This window comes from Sciurus carolinensis, unplaced genomic scaffold, assembly GCF_902686445.1.
Source record: "Sciurus carolinensis unplaced genomic scaffold, mSciCar1.2, whole genome shotgun sequence".
Taxonomy (NCBI): domain Eukaryota; kingdom Metazoa; phylum Chordata; class Mammalia; order Rodentia; family Sciuridae; genus Sciurus; species Sciurus carolinensis.
This window is the reverse complement of record NW_025920269.1, coordinates 308033-315624: the sequence shown is the minus strand read 5'-3', so window position 1 is coordinate 315624 and position 7592 is coordinate 308033. Positions and strand designations below refer to the sequence as shown.

The 7592-nt window shown below is 42.1% G+C and overlaps 1 pseudogene; it reads right to left on the bottom strand.

Annotated features, from left to right (window-relative positions):
* Window positions 1-411: 411 nt before the first annotated feature.
* Window positions 412-7592, bottom strand: part of LOC124975415 (chromodomain-helicase-DNA-binding protein 1-like) — an 89679-nt pseudogene continuing 82498 nt past the window's right edge.

The following is a 7592-nucleotide window of genomic DNA, read 5'->3' as shown; positions in this document are numbered from 1 at the left end:
CATTTCCCCATTGGGGTCTTTCCAAATGACAGGGTGAATTACATCCCTGGTAGGTTGTAGTCCTCCTACTCCTTGAATATTGAGACCAGTTTTAGTTTTCCATTTTGGTTTTTCTGCTTCTTCCATCCTAATAATAGTAACATCAGCTCCTGTATCAATAACACCCTTGAAAGGAACTCCATCTAACTGGAGCACTATCCGAGCTTTGGTCTCAGATATTGGAATGGTCCACATTATTTTCAGATGTCCTCTTACTTGCGGGACTGAGGATTGCCCCGTGACCTGTTTAAAGGCTTTCTATCAACAGCCTCTTTAGAACAACAATCACGTGCCCAGTGGAACCCTTTTGTGCATATAGGGCATTTAGAGGGTGGTATTTTTGGTTTTACTTTATTCTGTGTACTCCCCAGCCTACTGGGACACTCTTTCTGGTAATGGCCTAATCCTCCACATGAAAAAACAAGTTTGATTTTTAGTACCCTTGTTGCTCTCAGCTTCCTTCAACTTCACGAATGCAGAAAAAGCTTCAGCTAAAGCAGCAGTGTGGACTGATGCAGTACCTAGGTCTTTGATTGCTATAATCCAGTCATCAATAGAGACACCCTTAAAGGGAGTAATAATCCTCCTAGCTTCTGAGGTGACTCCCTCCCATAATACCTCCTTCAAAAGAGCTTCTGCTGCCTCTGCATGTTGAATCTTTCGTGTTATTGCCTCAGAAGCACATGCAACAAAATCTGAAAAAGGTTCAGTAAGCTTTTGTACTAACTGTTTTAATGACTTAGTTCCTCCTTTGCTAGGGATCTGTCTTAAATCTCGCAAGGCACATAAGCACACTTGATTGAAATACTGAGGTGGGCCTTGCACCTGTACAGATGGTGAAGCATAGACTCCTTCTCCCTGTAAACATTCAGCATTTAACTGTACTCCTGCCCTATTATTCCTTTCAGCTTATAGTTCACATTGATCATAGAAACTTGCTCTCCATAGGAGGTACTCACCAGAGCCCAATATCATACAACACAAATCTTTCCAATCCTTGGGAGTGTTAAGATATAGACTAAAATTTTCTATTAACTAAGTAGCATAAGGGGAATGAAGACCATCCTATTGAATTGCTTTCCTAATAGTAGTAACTGTCTTTTGTTCATGAGGATACCAATACAAAGGTCATTGGGCTGTTCTATTGACATTTACTGGAAAAGCTTGTAAAGGAGTTCCCCAATTACAATCCCTAGTTTGACACAAATCATTAAAATGTGCCCCCCATGGGCTATTATTTGAATATGCTGGAGGAGCAGAAACAGATTCTCCAGCTACCCATGGTGGTTCCTTACTGTCATTTGATGGTAATGTAACACTCTGGCCACAAGATGGCAATATAGGATGAAACTGACTAGGCCACAGCTGTGGATGATTGTCATCCTCCTTATCTCTAAATTCCTATGGTTTTTCTAGCTCTTGTTTTTCCCTGTTTTCTACTGTTGCCTGTTGATTGGCATTTATAATTTCATCTTCCTTTTCACTGTTCCCATGCTCTACTTGAGCAGCCAGAATATCTTGTAAGTCTAAGTGTTTTTCCTCAGGGATCCCCCTAAGGCATGCTAAAAGAGCAGTAAAAATTGGGTAAAAAGTGAGAGGGTAAGTTTTACCCTCCTGTATTTCTTTTCTATGGGCTAAATGTATAACCCTCTCCCATAACTCAGGATCCCATATTTTATCTAATGCCATCCATGGGGCAAATCTATAACATTGTCCTACACATTTATAACTACCTTTTCTGAAACTTTTACTCGCCTACTCCCTAGCAGTGCTTGTAAATCTCATGCCTGGGTAACTCTAACCGAAGGCGGTAGATTCCCCATAAAGAGGTCACTCACCCAGCAGCTCTGAGGGCTTTGTCTTCCTCTGAGGCCCCACATTGAGTGCCAAAATGTCAAATGTGGGTTGGCCTCTTGGGAAGGGAGTGAGTGCAGCGGTGCCCCTTAATTCAGACACCGGGAGCCAGGTTCTGTGACCGACTCAATTTATTCAAGAAGTGCAATAGTTTATATATGGAGTGAGAACCAATTATTTTAATGAGATAGCCAGGCCCCTGCTCAGGTTACATGTTTACAATACCATACTACAGGGAAGAGAGCAGACTTCTACTTGGGACCAGGAAGGCCCAAGAGGCATTGGGTCATCACAGAGTGTTCTCATGTGACAGGAAGAGAGCCCAGTGTTCTGTGCTCAAGCCCAGTCCATACCTTGGATCCATGCCTGGTACACCCCAGGATTCTCCTCAAGAAAATAGGTACCAAAGAGCAGCAAATCCCCCACCTTGTTTTAATATTTGCTTGACCAGTGTTAAAGTGCTATTGTTGAAGTTTATAAGAACTATACAACCTAAATGCCTTCCTTGCTACAGAGGTCTCTGGGAGTTGCAGAATTCATAGACACCCAGGCAACTCTAAGTCTTCTTGGCAGTGTTGTGTAGTGTTCTACCCATGTATCCCTCATCATAGAGGCATGTGGAAGATGTAGGCCCCAAAGAACATGAACATTATAGCATACTGCTATGTTGGTACAGCCCACACAATAGTGACTCTACAGAGCTCTGAGACCCCAGGAATTCTCATTATTGTAGTTCACTCTAAGTTAGCACTGATATCAGAGGTCTTGAGAACAGCAGGTCATTGATTTTTACAGTCCATCCTAAGGGAAACTCACCATCAAGACTCCCAGGTGAAAACTGATCACCTACTGCCAGTGGAGCTCCAGCTGCCTGCTGTTACCTGGAAGCTCACTGTCACAGTACCAGAAGGTTTGATTACACGTGACTGCTGCCATTTTGAGACAACAGCCAGGCCCCCTAGGTCCCCTGGCTGGAGTGACTGAGCCCCATCCAGGATCTCTCAGCCCAATCAATCACTCCCTGCCTCCATGGCCCTCACACTGACTGAAGGCCCCCTGCCACCAAGAGCCCCAGACAAATTGACTGTTCCTTATCACCAGAACCCTAGATCAACTGATTGCACCCCGCCTTCAGAATCTTGCAACCACACCAAACACACCCCACCCCTAAGACCCCTGCCTAACCAACTGCACCCCACCTCCAGAACCTCCAACTGACCTCATCCACACCCCGAACTGCAGCTCCCCATTTGGAACACATTTGGAAGCCAGAGTGGCCATCTTGGATAATCATGAAAGCTGTAGCTTCTATCTTTAGGTGGGGAAAATCCCATCTTGAGGCACATGCTGGATACTTGAAGCTCATTGTCAGGTACCTCTCATGCATCACGCTACTGAAGACTGGGAGGTTTGAATACTATATGACTGTTATACTGTAGATTTTCTTCTTTCTCCCTATTGAACAATTTTAAGTTTTTATTTCTTTACTTTTCTTGTTCTCTTTTCCTTGTGTTCACCTGTTCCCTCAAAGTCTCTTTCTCATTTTTTGCATGCTAACATCCAATTTCTTTTGATTATACTCTCATGTTTTCTATTATCTAGAACTTCTGTATACTCTTTTCTTATCCCATTAACAGCTACAACATATATCCCTCTGCATCCTATTTGTCCTCCATTAGAAACTGCAGACCTTATTGCAAATCTGTTTGTTATACTGAAGATAATAATTGAACTCATTTTGTTTATTATGACAATATTGTTAATATCCTCAGAGGGGTTATTTGGTCTAGGATTGCATACTGCCTGAATTGGGCACTGCTAATATTGAACTCCCCTTAAAGAAAAGTTTTGGAAACCCATTGGACCACTATAAGCCTATGGGGGGAAATCTGCAATACCCCAGATCTGCATAGCTAGAGGGGAAGATTCATAAACAACATGAAAAAACAAGGGAAAAATGATCCAAACAAATCTAGATTCTATATTAATAGAATCCAATGGACAGTATGGTAGAAGAAATATTAGAAAAAACTTCAGATTATACATGATCAAGATGATTCAGTAAGCAAAGGATGAGATAAGAGAGCAAATGCAGGCAATGAATGATAATACCAATAAGCAGTTGAAAGAGCAAGTGCAGGAAGCGAAAGATCATTTCAACAAAGAGAGATTCTCAAAAAAAATGGATATCCTTGAAATGAAGGAAACAATATACCAAATTTAAAAACTCAATGTAAAGTATCACCAAAAGACTAGACCACTTGGAAGACAGAACCTCAGACAATGAAGACAAAATATTTAATCTTGAAACTAAAGTTGCCCAAACAGAGAAGATGGTAAGAAATCATGAACAGAATCTCCAAGAACTATGGGACATCATGAAAAGACCAAATTTAAGAATTATTGGGATTGAGGAAGGCACAGAGATACAAACCAAAGGAATGAACAACCTATTCAATGAAATAAAATCAGAAAATTTCCCAAACCTGAAGAATGAAATGGAAAATGAAATACAAGAGGCTTACAGAATACCAAATGCACAAAATCACAACAGATCCACAGCAAGGCACATTATAATGAAAATGCCTAACATTCAAAATAAAGACAATTTTCAAGGCTGTGAGAGAAAAGCATCAGGTTGCATATAGGAGGAAACCAATACAGATAGCAGCAGACTTCTCAACCCAGACTCTAAAAGCTAAAAGGGCCTGGAACAGCATATTTCAATCTCTGAAAGAACATGGTTGCCAACCAAGAATCCTATACCCAGCAAAACTAACCTTCAGATTTGAAGACTCCCGATACTTGAGTACTGCAATACTCCCAGGCTTGAATGCTGCAAGCCTGCCTCTATACCCCTGAGGAGTCTGGATAGTGCAATGCAAAGCTCATACATGTAGTCCTCAATAGGAAGTTGTCTATGAACTGCAGGTCCATTCTGGATTTTGTAGTCTGACCTTCTGTCTGAAAAGCCCTCACTGTGGAACGCTCTGTGAGTGGTAGGCCACACAGGCACCTGGGCCCCTCCAAGAATCTTGGGTAGTGAAGTTTACTTCTCTACCCCACAGTAATCACCAATGAGAATTCTGGGAGAATCTGGTCCCTGAGTATTCTGAGCAATGTAGTTCAGTATCTTGCCTATGTGCCTCTGCTGGGAGAGCCATGAGAACAACAGGGCATATGTTTACCTTGGTACCCTGAAAATTCTAATGGAATACAGTCCTGTACCAATGCAGTCCTCACTGTGGAGGCCTCTGGAAATTAAATTCTAGGCTTCACATCTAAGTTAATCTCAGGACTTATGGTTAGTGTAGTTTGACCTTAAGTATGTCCAGCCTTCACTGTGGAGTCCTCTTAAAGTTGCAGGCTGAAACTCATCTCAGCAACACACTCAAGGATTTTAGATAGTACAGTTCTCAATGCAGAGGAGCTTGGGAGTTGCTGGCACTATGTATTGTGGATAATGTAGTCTTGTGTTTTGCCCATTCCACATGGAGAAACCTGGTAGCTCAAGTCCTATTAGAATTGTAGGTAATGCAGTCCAGTGGTTTGCTCACTCAACACAGAGGATACTGGCAGTACCATAGGACTATGTGTAATGAAGGACAGTGTTCTTGCTCAATAATTACACATAATCTTGGAAGCTAGAGCACCTGAGGATTGTGGGTACACAAAGCTAGTGGTTTATCTGATCACCACAGAGAATACTGGGAGTTGTAGTGCCTGAGAGCTCTAGATAATTTAATCTAGTGTTTTATGTGCACAGACCTGCTTGGAAAAGGGTCACAGTAACTACAAACTCTGCTTTCCTGGTACCATGAAGATTCCAGGTAGTGTGCTCTAACATTGCAGCCCTCATCACAGAAACCTCTAGGAGTTGCAGAGTACAGGCATCCCCGGGGAATTTGTGCACTAAAGTTTGGTATTCCGTTCTTGCAGTTCTCACACCAAAGGCTCCTGGAAACAGCAGGTACCCAAGTGTAACACAGTTAGTAGCACAGTTAATCATTCTGCCTGCCCATCCCTAACTGCAAAAGTCTCTGTGAGCTGCAGGTACCCAAGGGCTATTGGTAATGCACTCTGTCATTTGGTCTCTGCTGCCCTCATTGCACTGGGCCCTGGAAACTGTAGACCCTGAAGGACTCTGGGCAGTGCAGTCCATTGTAAATTTTGCAACCCTGACCTGAGAGCCTCTTAGAAGCTTCTTGCTACATCCCCAACCAGTCACCCCTGAGAACTCTGGGCAATGTGGTCCAGCATTCTGCTACCCAGCAATGACAAATATGGCCCCCAGAAGCTTTGGACTATGTGCTTTCCCTGGTATCCCAAGGATTCTGAGTAGTGTAGCTCACAATCCTATCTTTCTAGCCCTCTCTATAAAGGATTGTGAGCAGTATGTATGTCCAGGTACCCCCACAGTTTCTGAGCAGTGTAGTCTGGCATCTATTGCCACAGTTGTCACCACAGTGGTTTCTGGAAAATATCAGGTAACCCACCCATCTGTGTGCAGACTCACCAAGAAAGCACCAGTGTCTTTTGTAAAAATCAAGGTCACATAGTTAAAGAAGTCTTTCTACAATGTTATTGCATTGATACAACAATTTCTCATTGTTTCAAGTACTTTAACACTGAAAAAAGAGAACCATAAAAACAGAAATAAAATTAGGCAGTGAGATGGCACTAGCCTTCTCTCAATTCCCCATGAGGCTCCAGGGGAATCCTATGCCATTCCTGCAACATTCTGAGGTTGTGTTCCAGTTTTTTCTTTTTTTTTTCAGTGTCCTGGGATTCATCCCCAGATACACACCCAATTTATAAAAATATTATGCTATGGCATCATGTTATGAAAATGAACAGCCAAAGCCTCAACAAAAGATGCTTCTGGAAAATTAAGCCCAGATAAAATATTACCTATGAAAGTAAAGAACATGGCAGAGCTTCCTCCTCAGCACATAGAATAGTAGATGACAGCCTTTCCCTCATTCTTTCTTACCTCTTCAGATGCACTTTGGTTATCCTGAAGCCACAGTGACATTTCACAGGTAGATGCCAAGGAGACATGGTCTCCAGGTGTTCCCAGTAGAGGCATCTATCTCCCTGTATGGGTCTCAAGTGGAAGGAGGCTTTTGTCACCAGAGTCATAGCCCCAAAGTGTTCTCAGTCTTAGTTTATTTCCCCTGTGGGCACAGGACACCCATCCCTGGCAGGCAGATGATTCGAGAGGATCAGGAAAAGTCACACTGAGAACAACTTGCTGGTCACTGTGGGCAAAACAGGACACTTAATGCTCACTGTTTAGCGGTGCCCCTGCACCCCCTTGTGACAGTTGTGAGAAAGCTCTGAAATTCATAGTTTTGATTTTTCCTGGCTGTTATTTTGGTAACTTGTGGATAGGAAGAACAGTAGAGGAAAACAGACATTCCTTACCTACATTTATGACTGCATGACCAATGTGATCCTACAATATGTACAATCAGAAAAAAGAAATTATATTCCATTTATGTATGATTTACCAAAATGCATAAATCCATTCTACTGCCATGTGTAAGTAATTAGAAGAAATTTTAAAAATTTAAAGAAAACAGCAATAAAACCCACCATCCCATGTTTGATGAGAAAGTAAGGTGATATTAAAAAGCAAAATATATGGTAGACAGGTCAAAGTTCATAGATTTCTAATATATCAGCAATAATTTTTT